Source organism: Danio rerio, chromosome 9 (genome assembly GCF_052040795.2).
Source record: "Danio rerio strain M-AB ecotype USA chromosome 9, GRCz13ab, whole genome shotgun sequence".
NCBI lineage: Eukaryota > Metazoa > Chordata > Actinopteri > Cypriniformes > Danionidae > Danio > Danio rerio.
In genome coordinates, this window is record NC_141029.1 from 55,590,171 (window position 1) to 55,604,957 (window position 14,787).

A 14,787-nucleotide genomic window follows, 5' to 3' on the forward strand; every position below is an offset into this window, starting at 1 on the left:
TGAGAGGTGCACATAAGTAACGCCCACGGCCATGGCTTAGGGCTATGCATCATTGCGTAGGCTGCGCCGTAGCATACGCATGCACTTGAAGCAAAAGTATAAATCAGCCTTTATAGTATCCGTGCGTTTTATTCAGCAACGGTAACAACGTTGAAACGGGAGAAATAGTAATTAATTTGATTTCTCGTTACTGAAAAAAGTATCCCCAGTATTAACGCTGTTTTTCTATAGCGCCGTTATATCCCATCACAGGTGAGCAATTAGAAAAATAATAATAATAATAACTAAAGTATTGCATTTAGTGACAAATCATCCAAAGGGCTCTATTTATATCTATATTAAGCCACTCTTTCACCCTTCCAGTTTGCCGAGTCTTGTTTGCATCTTTGTGACATTACAACGCGTTTCCCAGTCTTGTTTTCTCCGTGTTAGACCTTAGCCTTGTCACCCTTGTTCTCTAGTTTAGCCGCCTGCCTTTTGACCTGTTGCCTGTTTATACCGACTACGATTCTGGACTGCCTTAACATACCCGTTTGCACCTGATGACCACTGCTTGCCTGACATTGAATAAACCTGCATATTGGATCTTTAGGTTTAGGTTTAACTTTATTTGTCCCTGAGAGGAAATTTGTCTTGGGCATAAAAGGTGCTACAACATTGTTTAAACAGACAGTAAAAATAAATAAAACAAAACAATTAAGAACAAACAGTTAAGAACATACATTGTTTACAGAGTAAGACCGTATATAAATATAAATATATAAAACACAGAACCCAGTCAAGTGTTAGCGTACTGCAGGAGCAGTGTTATTGGTAGAGTTCAACAGTTTTATGGAGGTAGGAACAAACGAAAGCTTCAGTCTATTAGTTTTACACATTGGCATTCTCGGTCTTTTTCCTGATGGTAACAGCTGATATTCACTGAAAAGGGGATGTTTAGAATCAGTGCTAATACGTATTGCTCTTTTTATAGCCGCCTGTTTGTATAGAGTCTGGATGGGCTCATATAAGGTGCGTTCGACATGAAGCTCAGCTGCAGCCGGTGATCAACGAGATTAGCCGAGCGCAGGCGGGGGCGGAGTTGAAAACGGAGCCGTCAAGACGGACAGCTGGACACTTCGGGACTCAAAGTTGCTGCAGTCATGATGACCGATAACATGGCGTCATCATATTTTTTTGTTATTTTTATTTATAACAACAAAACATTTATAAATAAAACAGAATACAGTTTCTGTAGTTCTTTTTTAAACAATAAGAGAGAATTATGAATAAAATATATAACAAATGCATGAGAGAAATAAGAGGAAATGAGAGGTTAATATAAACATAAAAACGAACAGGTCTATTAAATACAAAGCAATAAGCATAAATTCTAGGAGTTAAACATCAATCTTTGGGCTAATACTTCTTGTTTGAATATGCTAAAAAAGGGTTTACATATATGTACATTTATAGATAGAAGACTTATTTAGGTTATTCACTAAAATATACACTAAATATATCATTTAAATCGTTCATGAATGCAGTAAATAGTCTGCATAAAAAGTTAAAATTAAAAATAAACCTGTGCAAACAAGCTAACCTTTATAACCAGACTATTTAGCAAAAGATCATACTGCAGTAAAATATTTGTAGTCTTTTAATAAGCAAGATGTGTACAGGATAGAGAGGGTGTGAAAAGTGAATTGTTTGTTTTGAAACTTTTGAATCGGAATTTGTCCAATTATAAACCCGAAATACACGTGTTTGTTGTCATGTGGTGAACTCGGCCAATTGTGTAATATCGGTGTCGTCATCAAAGCTCCTGCAGTCGCTCTTCAGAAGCTGCACGGTCTGAGTTTGCCGTCTGATCTCGGAGCGCTGTTGCGGTACTTTGATGCCACATGTGACAGTCACGTGGCATCGGCGCAGCATCAATCCGGACAAGATTTCTAACCAGAATGCACCGCTTTAAGACAGATTTCGATCAATCTGCGCAGCGCTGCATGAAGTCGAACGCACCTATTGTTTTATCCCTATAATTTTCATGGCTGTTTTTTGTATATGAACCAATTTATTTTTCAACTGAACAGACAGGTTTCCAAACCAGACTGTGATTCCATAGCGAATAAGACTCTCAAACATAGCTCGGTAAAAAACAAGCAAGATATGGCTACCCACCCCTTCTACCTACCTTCTGTTGTGAGTGTCACTCCCCCTAGTCGTTACAAACCAAGGACCACTGTATTGCATTCAGTGATAAATCTCCCAATATGAGCATTGCAGAGAGCTCAACAAGAAAACGATCATTATCAAACACAGCCATAAAACTGCAGACAATTTCCAACACGCGCTGCGTCATGTTCAGCATGATGTAACTGTCGCTCCTCGGTTACATCCAATATTTCACAAAGCCCATTAAGCCTTTCCAAAGGAAGTAATTATTTCATGAGCTGCGTTATTATTATGATTATTATTCCTCCATAATAATTATTCCCCCGCTTTTGTACTCGTCTCTCTTATTCAATACGCAGACAAAAGCCATATGTCTCAGATCCAGTTATGAATGAAATCTGGATAAGCATCTTATTCCTTTAATTTCCAAACAGAAGCAATTAATATCCTGCCAGAGTTCGCCGCGTGTTTTTACGGCCACTTATTGTTAAGCGCAGTTGACAGAAGCAATGGAGATTTACACAATTCATTAACGCCGGCGATTTTCTTCTCACTTAGCGTTATATGAAATGGTTACTTACTCTAGAATAGCCCCGGGGGAGCCCTGGCTTGTTGGGTGGCGGATAGATTAAAGTTTACATTGAAAGGAGAGATTGAATTGAGAGTAATCAATAGCATAATGGGGCGGCGGGAGCGAGCGCGAATGAAATTACCATATTTTTAATCTTAATTTTCCACTCTGTTTATCTGACAGTGTGGATGTGCAATCCAAAGGAGATAATGAGAGAGTGGGATATTGACACGCCGCCTCTCCAGAGTGCTTGTTTGAGTGATTAAATGCTGTGATGTGTGATTACTTTGTGTCGGGTGTCAGGGCAGACGGCCAGGGCTCGCCGAGCAGACAGACAGAAGGCCCGCGGCAGATGCACACACACACATACGCTAGGCTATAGCAGAGGCACAAAGGGGGAAACTCAAGTATCCACATCCCAGTCAGCATGTATCCTGCTGATAGAAGAAGAAAATTACAGTAACAGAAAAGTTTGCTCAATGAGTAGCCTATGGCAAGCTGGATTAATGTGCTGTTGGGTATGTTTTCATGCACTCTGCGGTGATTTTGAGTCTTAATTTGGCCGCAACTTTCTCTGTGTTTCAGCAAATGGAATGATCTTTTGGTGACAATTCTTATTTTGCCACATATTTTGGGAAAATGCCTTGGAATTTTTCAAAAACTCAACGACACACAAATGAACTCCTCATTCGCTATGTTGGGGGCTGCTTTTAACCCCATTAACTTCCACTATAATGACAATTTTTGATTGCAAAGCCATGACAGCCTATAATCATGCATGCTACGTCATTTTGGTACAGTAGCTGCCCACAAAATTTGAAGGAGAAATTGCAAAAGGCACAAAATAAATAAGTACGAATAATTTTAAAAATGCATCCTAGAGCACATTTGCACAAAGAGTCTTTTAATAAATTAGGTATGTTAACTGCTAGTAATAGAGTGTGTTTTTTAAAACTGGGAATGGTACGTAAAATGTTTAATAATGTGGTTCCTAGCTATTTGATGATTTATTTTCAAATGGTGAGGCAACAGCATTCATACAGTACTAGGAGTTGGGATTTTAATATTTGTTCATTTAAGTTTAGAAGTTTAGTGGGGAAAAAAATGTTTTTATATACAAGTGCAATCATGTGGAACAAACTACCAAAATCAATTAAGGAAATAAAAGATTTAAGGTTGTTCAAAAAAGCTATCAAAAGATGGTTGTTTGATGAGGATAATTAGTTTGCATGGTGGACGAGGATCTTTTAAATTATGTTACTTGAGTGTGAATGGGTTTGCGGCTGGAAGGCCATTGGCTGTGTGGAACATGTGCTGGATGGGTTGACTGTTCGTACCGCTGTGGCGACTGTTTGTTTTATTCTTCATTAGTATTTTGAAGCCATACATTGTTTTTATTTAACAGAGGACCACAATGGAAATAAGCCCAGGGCTTTATTGTGTTTTTATCCTCGACAGTTTTTTTTAACAAAGTGTATGGAATACTTACAGTTTGTCTAAAATCTGTCAAATAAAATTCAATTCAATTCAATTCTGGATTGGTGGTGGTTTTCCCTGCTGGGAAGAGGTAACATTTGTCATTTTTACTCAATATATTGTATTAAACTACTAAACTTCAGTAAAGGTCACTATTAGGGCTGCAGCTAACGATTATTTTAATATTCAATTAATCTGCTGATTATTTCTTTGATTAATCGATTATACGGATTTAAAAAAAAAACAAGAAAAACATTCATTAAGTCACAACCCTTTATTCAAAAAAGCTCATCCATGAGCTGTTATAATAATAATAATAATAGTAATAATAATAATAATAAACCAAGTAGTTTTGCCCTGTTTTCAATCCAAATATATTAAAAAAATCTTAAATCAAGAAACATACTAGACACATCAAGTAGCATAAGAAATTATGTCTTGTTTTCTGAAAAAACCCACCTAAAAATAAGTGATTATTTGCTTAAAACAAGCAAAATTTTTGCCAATGGGCTAAGAAAAATAATCTTAATAAGAAATAATCTCAAACAGAAGTTAGTTGTGACATATTTGGACTGGAAATGAGACAAAATAGAAACACAGGCTCACCAAAATTGGACAATAGAAGATTGGAGAAACGTTGCCTGCTCTGATGAGTCTCCATTTCTGCTGCCACATTCGGATGGTCGGGTCAGAATTTGGCATCAACAACATGAAAGCATGGATCCATCCTGCCTTGTATCACCGGTTCAGGCTGGTGGTGGTGGTGTAATGGTGTGGGGGAGATTTTCTTGGCACACTTTGGGCTCATTAGTATCAATTGAGCATTGTGTCAACCCCACCATGCTGACCATGTCCATCCCTTTGTGACCACAGTGTCCTTATCTTCTGATGGCTACTTCCAGCAGGATAACGCTCCATGTCATAAAGCGTGAATCATCTCAGACTGATTTCTTGAACATGACAATGAGTTAACTGTACTCAAATGGCCTCCACAGTCACCAGACCTCAATCCAATAGAGCACCTTTGGGATGTGGTGGAACTTTCGCATCATGGATGTGCAGCCGACAAATCTGCAGTAACTGTGTGATGTTATCATGTCAATATGAAGCAAAATCTCTGAGGAATATTTCCAGTACCTTGCTGAATCTACGCCATGAAGGATTAAGGCGGTTCTAAAGACAAAATGGGTCAAGTTGGTGTACCTAATAAAGTGACCAGTGAGTGTTTACTTAAAGGGTGTTGAATTTTCAGAGCTAAACCCCATACAACCAAAGCATGGTCCGATTTTATTGAGAAAATGTCTTATATAATAACTAGTTAATTCTCACCCCAGAGCTTTTCTTTTTCTGTGTATTGTTATTCATTTATTATTTTATTGTCTTTATTTTACTATTATTATTATTTGTAATTTCTTTATGTATTTTCATTTAGTGCAAACCCTGGCTTGTATATAGTTGTTGCTAGCTATGTATGCTGGCTTTGTTCTGCAACAAATAAATGATCATAAAAAAAAGGGTGTTGAATTTTTATTATTATAATTTGCTCTCATTTATAGGAGCTTCAAGAACTGTGAAAACATCCTTTTCAGAAATGAATTTTCTACATGAAAATTCAACAGAGCAGAGTATGGATTATTTCTTATACAATGTTTTGTTTGAGTAGAAAAACTTCAATAAAAGTCACTATCAATGTCAATGAAAGCTCCCATAATGCATTTGATATTGAATAAAGATAATAAACAGGAAAAAGCAGCATTCAAATAAGTAGTGGCACAAAAGCAGAAACTACTGTAGTACATTTTAAGGATGAAATATTAAATTGGCTTGCCATACACAATGAGTATTATTATAAAGTACCTTTTTTCCACTTCTTGCCGTTCCTCATATTAGGGACTCTTATCTGATCCGAACGCCGAACAGCAATGCTGATGCACAAGCTCCAGAAAGAGAAACCGCCGGAAACACAATGAAGAGGAGAAATAAAAATATACAAGTCAGCACAATGAATAAACATGACGAATAAATTCCCTGAGAGGTCGCCTGCATGTTAAGAGACGTCGTGCCGCGTGTTAATCAAGCGTAATATTGACGATAAACCCAAATTTGTTTTGTTGCTCACAATGCGCAGGATTTGAAATGCAATCATACACTGTCGCTTTGGGTTTACGGTTTATTCGCTCGCATTGTGCTGGATTTGTGTGTGTGTGAGTGTGTGTGCACAAGGAAACCTGACAATTACTTTTTTTCAGGGCCGTTTTTTTGTGCATTAACTTCTCTCGAATAAACCGCTTGATGGTGCAAATTTTTGGTGAACAAGTACAGATGTTTTTGTTCCCCTGACAGCAGCAGTGTGAGCAAATCCCATGAGATTGACTGAGGCCTGGCACTTTCCCTCATCCAGAAAATGAGAGCTAACAGCGTATCTGACTGCTCCTCCAGCCTTTCACAGGCCCGTTCTCCAAAGCAGCCGTCAAGTCACAAAAAATAACACAAGTTTTAAAACCTCCCGGCACAGCCTGACAGTTTCCACTCGTCCAATTTGTCATCTTTTTGTGCTTCAACCATCAACAAAAGTCTAGAAACTACTTGTTTATGTTGCACAACAAGTTTTCAGTAACACTTTATATGTTGGGCGAAGCAGTGGCGCAGTAGGTAGTGCTGCCACCACACAGCAAGAAGGTCGCTGGTTCGAGCCTCGGCTCAGTTGGAGTTTCTGTGTGGAGTTTGCATGTTCTCCCTGCATTCGCGTGGGTTTCCTCCGGGTGCTCCGGTTTCCCCCACAATCCAAAGACATGCGGTACAGGTGAATTGGGTAGACTAAATTGTCCATAGTGTATGAGTGTGTGTGTGGATGTTTCCCAGAGATGGGTTGCGGCTGGAAGGGCTGCGTAAAAACTTGCTGGATAAGTTGGCGGTTCATTCCGCTGTGGCGACCCCAGATTAATAAGGGGACTAAGCCGACAAGAGAATAACTGACTGACTTTAGTTTGTTGGTCCATTTGATTACTAGTAGACTGTCTGCTTAATATCTGCTGATGCTGCTCCTTCAACAGACATTTAACTGACTATAAGAAACTTTGCAAGTACGTCAACTTACACTAACCTTAACCCAGTAGTCTACTTATAATCTAATGAAAAATAGTTGGCATGTAGATGCAATGTAACTTAAAGGTGCAGTAGGTGATCTGCCAAAATGCTAACCGCTTAGCATATTATCTTTGGACGGCGAGGAGGGACTGTGATTCAAAGCCACACCCCCTGATATCGCGAGCGCGCGCAACAGCCGACAGACAACCCACTAGTTCAAGTCATTCGCCAGTTAGTTAGTGCCAGCGCCGTGCAGGAATTACATGAAATACTTAGCCACACTTACATGCTATTTCAGAGTGAATATTCAGAGTAGCGGTAAACAGTATAGGAAGGCTGTCATTGTTCAGAAATGACCCAATGTGAAAATAAAAGCAACTTCAGCTCAATAAAGCAGGTTAGGCGGAATAGCGCTATTTACTGGTGTTTTGTTGTTAAACTAAATATAAATCTACATTATAGATGCTGTCAAAGAACCTGATGAAACTGAAAATAATCACATCAATCTTTCACCAGGAGATTTCAGTGGCTGAACAACACGTCTGTGCATATAAGCCATTCATAACAACACAATCTAACATGAAAGAGTTTTAAAACAGAACATTACCTGTCTAACGCCTGTTTCACACCGCAAGCGTCAGCGGCGCGTGAGCAGAGCGTGAGCAGCGCGTTTGTCGAGCAGTAGCATCACGCAGGCGTTTGCCTTTCACACCAGCTGCGTCTGCAGCGCGCAGTTCTTCGGCAGCTGCTGCAGAGATCAACCTATCTCTGTCTATTCTATCTAGTTACCCCTCTATATACAAATACACTTTTTAAACTTTTCATCTGCACCAAGGTCCCACCTATGCTGTTTCGTTAACCTGCAAATATTTATTTTACAAATTTTATAGATCAAATAGTTCTGTATGCTTCTCAATCTAACTTATATGAGAAGTGTCTACAGTCAGAAGACAATCGCCTGTGATATCATGTCATTTGTTTTTTGATTATCAGGTTGCTGTAGACCTAGTTATAATCATATTTATACAATATAGTTATAATGATATTTATACATGATCAAACTAGTGTTACTTTCTCCGCTTCAGTGATGTCCAGCGGCAGAATAACAGCTCGTTAATTCATGCTCGTGCAGATGATGAGACGGACAAAAGTAATTAATGCATGCCATTCTTTTACTTATTTTCGTGTTGTCAGATTCAGAGTGCAATTTGTGCAAACAGCTCCCGGTAGGAATAACTCGAGTGAACATAAAACAAAGCCGATTAAAACTTTCTTCCTCTGCTCAGCTGCACAGAACACAGCGAGCTCACATCATCCAGCATGCGTGTCGAACTACACTACCCACAATACACTTCGCTATGGACTACAATTCCCGTAAATATTCTATTTCCCCTCTCCTACAACAGTAGTGTGCAAGTGATACTAAAATTGTTTTACATTTGGTTTTGTAGTTCGGACCTAAATAAATGTTTGTTGCCGTTTTAAATCGTTTTAAGTGAATTTGAATGACTATATATAAACCATTTGACATTATTAACGCATTTATTGGGTAAAATTGCTACTTTTTACTGTCATTCAATGTGTTTTGGTCGTTGTCAATGCACTGTCACTTTAATTGAGCGTGAGCAGCGCGTCAAAAATAGACCCAGCGCCGAAACTATCGCTGCACTGCTGCTTCGGCGACGCTCACGCCTCGCTCTGACGCGCTGCTGCTGCGTGCGGTATGAAAGCTCTAATCTGTTAACATGGACGCCGAAAACACACGCGCTGCTCACGCTCTGCTCACGCGCCGCTGACGCTTGCGGTGTGAAACAGGCGTAACAGTAATACTTCAGCCATGGTCTCGTCCTTCCTCCAGCGTGCTAAAGTAACTCCAATATCGATTCAGGTTTTTAAAAGTTTCAATTCAGCTTTTGATTTCTCCCGGTCCGTCTCGTGACCGCGCAGCCGCTTTAAGAGCGATTTATACCCGCGCCTGGCTTTACAGTAATCGGCCCGAGCTCGGCTGTCCTTTGGCGCCTCCGGCTCCGACTCGGCATCTGCGAGCGGCCCGCAGCTCGCTCGCGCGCATGCGTTTGTGATGCAGACGGGCACTCGCTAATGGCGGATCTGCGTGAACAGATGCGCAGAAGTCGGAATCTACATTTGCTGACAGACAGTCTGACCTGCCTATCGGAATTAAGGGAGATGACGGTCCGACTCTATTTAATTGGATGAACATTTTTTAGTTTTATGCTTTACCCAGAATATAAAAATACATATAAACACATTTAGATCATTTACTGAAATCATTATTATTGGACTGTGAAGAGACTTTCAACCTGCACAACACAAATGTTTCTGAAGGCAATCACCTACTGCACCTTTAACTTCAACAAACAGACCATCAAAATAAAGTGTGACCCAAGTTTTCAGTAACACTACTTTATTGGCTCGTTTCCTCTGAGTAGTACGGTATGGTTTGGTACTGTCAAAAGGTACCTAAAAATGAACTGTACCACTTTAAAAAGCACAATAATCGCTCATTTCCACTGACTGGTACAGTACGGTACAGTTCGGGTCGGTATGGGTCACCTTTCCCAGGCTTGTGTTTCCACTACCATAGCCTTTTGGTGGGCGTGGTGTTTGACAGAAAGTTTCAGTCGACGTCATTTTCGCTCGAGAAAATGTCTACAGTAAAGCCGTACATATCATATGAGAAGCACTTCTCACAAAACAGATGCTTTAGATACATAAATACTTGTGTATAAATGTTTATTACTAACTTTTCTATGAACAGGATTTGATTATAACTGCAGATCAATGACGGTGTGAAATAGCCTACTGTAACGTCTGTATATAAATAAATGCAACATATATGAACACATACAACCCTTTATAGTCTCCGATATGTTACCAACTACAGAAAACTACACACAGCAGACATTTAGCCCTTATTTAAGTTCAAAAACAACACAAAATAAAGCCTACAGTCAGTGTAAACCTCTCATCTGTTTCTGTATTCTTCAGCAGCACATGTAGCCTCTGTTAGAGAGTCACTCCATCATTCTGAGTTCATAATAGTTCAAAAGGTGATGATAATAGTTAAACATGGCAGTTTTTTACGTTTGCTGAAGAAATAATGTGCCCTTTTTTTCCGGCTTCTCCTTTTTTTTTCACTCTTGCGTTTGTCAGTTTCTGACAGGATCGGGATTCAAAAGCACGTCAATAATCAGGCGCACGTTAATATCATTAGGTCAAGAGGATTTTTATTTGAGATAGAGACACGCGGCAGGTGCAAGGAAGAAAGCGAAACCGCTTGAGCTTCAGACTGACTTGTAAGGGGCACAGGGTAAATCTGCTCTTCTTTTTGGCTTTGTGGCTGTTCCTCAAGACGACGACAAGGTTTGTTTGAGCCCGGGTCAATCATGGCTTGTTATTATATGTATATATATTTACGTTGTAAAAGTATGCTTTTGTTTTCATTCTGGCTTGTTGGGTAAGCGAATGACGTATCTCTGTAAACCAATAGCGTTCAGCTGCGCATCTAGCTCCACCTTTTGGTACCCTTTCGTGTTTTGTACCCTTTCGGAAGGGTGTCGAAAAAGCGGTATGGTACAGTTCGGTTCGGTGCGCCTCTTTTGAGTGGAAACTGCCATAAAAGCGTACCAAACCGAACCGTACTGTACCACTCAGTGGAAACGGGCCATAAAAGGGTACCAAAAGGTGGAGCTAGATGTGCAGCTGAATGCTATTGGTTTACAGAGAAACGTCATGTGTGTACAAGCTAGGAGAATGAAAACAAAGGAACCTCCATTTTTAAATACACGGCAGAGACATTACATCGTTAGAATATATCAGCATATAATAAAGAGTCGTGGTCGACCCGAGCACAAACAAACCTTGTCGTCATCTTGAGCAGAAACAAAACCAAGAAGATAAAACTGTTGTCCTGTAGTGATGGTAAGTTCGGATCATTTTACTGACTCGGATCTTTGAGTCTCGTTCATCGAGATGAACAAATCTTTTTTTTTTGAGTCATTTCATTTTCATTTTCTTGTCGGCTTAGTCCCTTTATTAATCCGGGGTCGCCACAGCGGAATGAACCGCCAACTTATCCAGCGAATTTTTACGCAACGGATGCCCTTCCAGCCGCAACCCATCTCTGAGAAACATCCACACACACACACAGTACGTACAATTTTGCCTACCCAATTCACCTGTACTGCATGTCTTTGGACTGTGGGGGAAACCGGAGCACCCGGAGGAAACCCACGCGAAGGCAGAGAGAACATGCAAACTCCACACAGAAACGCCAACTGAGCAGAGGTTCGAACCAGCGACCCAGCAACCTTCTTGCTGTGAGGCGACAGCACTACCTACTGCGCCACTGCCTCTCCCTTTTTTTGAGTCATTTTGTTCATTTGGTTCAATTTGCCAAAATATTATTAAAATGTTACGAGTTGCTTCCAAACACGTCAACAACGAGCCCAAAAGGTTGATCGCACAACTAATAAGTCATAAATAGAATACTATAAGAAGGAGAAAATAATAATTCAATGTTTACCTGCAGTTTCGTCTATGAAAGTATTGTTGTCTCTTTGCTCAGCTCACCTCTTCATGTCTTCAAATGTCAGAGGTTCGTTCACGTTACACATAATCTTAACCAATTTACACAGTCTGAGCCAATAGAAGCCATGATAATTAGTTCACCTTTCGAGTCTTCTAGTTCTTGAGTCGATCACGTGACAGAATGACTCAAACCCGAGGACTCAAGAGATGAACGGTGCAATTCTTTTTCCGGCTCTAAACGCATATGATTGGCCCGTGATGAACGAATGACTCAGACCCGATAGAGGACTCGAGAAATGAACGGATCAATTCTTTTTCCGGCTCTAAACGCGTATGATTGGCCCATGATGAACGAATGACTCAGACCCGATAGAGGACTCGAGAGATGAACGGTTCAATACTTTTTCCGGCTCTAAACGCATATGATCGGCCCATGATGAACGAATGACTCAGACCCGATAGAGGACTCGAGAGATGAACGGATCAATTCTTTTTCTGGCTCTAAACGCATATGATTGGCCCATGATGAACGAATGACTCAGACCCGATAGAGGACTCGAGAGATGAACGGATCAATTCTTTTTCTGGCTCTAAACGCACATGATCGGCCCATGATGAACGAATGACTCAGACCCGATAGAGGTCTCGAGAGATAAACGGATCAATTCTTTTTCCGGCTCTAAACGCATATGATCGGCCCATGATGAACGAATGACTCAGACCCGATAGAGGTCTCGAGAGATGAACGGATCAATTCTTTTTCCGGCTCTAAACGTATATGATCGGCCCATGATGAACGAATGACTCAGACCCGATAGAGGACTCGAGAGATGAATGGATCAATTCTTTTTCCGGCTCTAAACACATATGATTGGCCCATGATGAACGAATGACTCAGACCTGATAGAGGACTCGAGAGATGAACGGATCAATTCTTTTTCCGGATCTAAACGCATATGATTGGCCCATGATGAACGAATGACTCAGACCCGATAGAGGACTCGAGAGATGAACAGATCAATTCTTTTTCTGGCTCTAAACGCGTATGATTGGCCCATGATGAACGAATGACTCAGACCCGATAGAGGACTCGAGAGATGAACGGTTCAATTCTTTTTCTGGCTCTAAACGCATATGATTGGCCCATGATGAACGAATGATTCAGACCCGATAGAGGACTCAAGAGATGAACGATTCAATTCTTTTTCCGGCTCTAAACACATATGATTGGCCCATGATGAACGAATGATTCAGACCGGATAGTGGACTCGAGAGATGAACGATTCAATTCTTTTTCCGGCTCTAAACACATATGATTGGCCCATGATGAACGAATGACTCAGACCCGATAGAGGACTCGAGAGATGAACGGATCAATTCTTTTTCTGGCTCTAAACGCACATGATCGGCCCATGATGAACGAATGACTCAGACCCGATAGAGGTCTCGAGAGATAAACGGATCAATTCTTTTTCCGGCTCTAAACGCATATGATCGGCCCATGATGAACGAATGACTCAGACCCGATAGAGGTCTCGAGAGATGAACGGATCAATTCTTTTTCCGGCTCTAAACGTATATGATCGGCCCATGATGAACGAATGACTCAGACCCGATAGAGGACTCGAGAGATGAATGGATCAATTCTTTTTCCGGCTCTAAACACATATGATTGGCCCATGATGAACGAATGACTCAGACCTGATAGAGGACTCGAGAGATGAACGGATCAATTCTTTTTCCGGCTCTAAACGCATATGATTGGCCCATGATGAACGAATGACTCAGACCCGATAGAGGACTCGAGAGATGAACAGATCAATTCTTTTTCTGGCTCTAAACGCGTATGATTGGCCCATGATGAACGAATGACTCAGACCCGATAGAGGACTCGAGAGATGAACGGTTCAATTCTTTTTCTGGCTCTAAACGCATATGATTGGCCCATGATGAACGAATGATTCAGACCCGATAGTGGACTCGAGAGATGAACGATTCAATTCTTTTTCTGGCTCTAAACGCATATGATTGGCCCATGATGAACGAATGATTCAGACCCGATAGAGGACTCAAGAGATGAACGATTCAATTCTTTTTCCGGCTCTAAACACATATGATTGGCCCATGATGAACGAATGATTCAGACCGGATAGTGGACTCGAGAGATGAACGATTCAATTCTTTTTCCGGCTCTAAACACATATGATTGGCCCATGATGAACGAATGACTCAGACCCGATAGAGGACTCGAGAGATGAACGGATCAATTCTTTTTCTGGCTCTAAACGCACATGATCGGCCCATGATGAACGAATGACTCAGACCCGATAGAGGTCTCGAGAGATAAACGGATCAATTCTTTTTCCGGCTCTAAACGCATATGATCGGCCCATGATGAACGAATGACTCAGACCCGATAGAGGTCTCGAGAGATGAACGGATCAATTCTTTTTCCGGCTCTAAACGTATATGATCGGCCCATGATGAACGAATGACTCAGACCCGATAGAGGACTCGAGAGATGAATGGATCAATTCTTTTTCCGGCTCTAAACACATATGATTGGCCCATGATGAACGAATGACTCAGACCTGATAGAGGACTCGAGAGATGAACGGATCAATTCTTTTTCCGGCTCTAAACGCATATGATTGGCCCATGATGAACGAATGACTCAGACCCGATAGAGGACTCGAGAGATGAACAGATCAATTCTTTTTCTGGCTCTAAACGCGTATGATTGGCCCATGATGAACGAATGACTCAGACCCGATAGAGGACTCGAGAGATGAACGGTTCAATTCTTTTTCTGGCTCTAAACGCATATGATTGGCCCATGATGAACGAATGATTCAGACCCGATAGTGGACTCGAGAGATGAACGATTCAATTCTTTTTCTGGCTCTAAACGCATATGATTGGCCCATGATGAACGAATGATTCAGACC

The 14,787-nt window shown here is 40.8% G+C and overlaps 1 long non-coding RNA gene across 1 annotated transcript in view; it reads left to right on the forward strand.

The window, feature by feature from the left end:
• LOC147842463 (uncharacterized) overlaps positions 1-14,787 on the forward strand; it is a 758,429-nt gene that overhangs the window by 338,146 nt on the left and 405,496 nt on the right. The window lies entirely within an intron of this gene.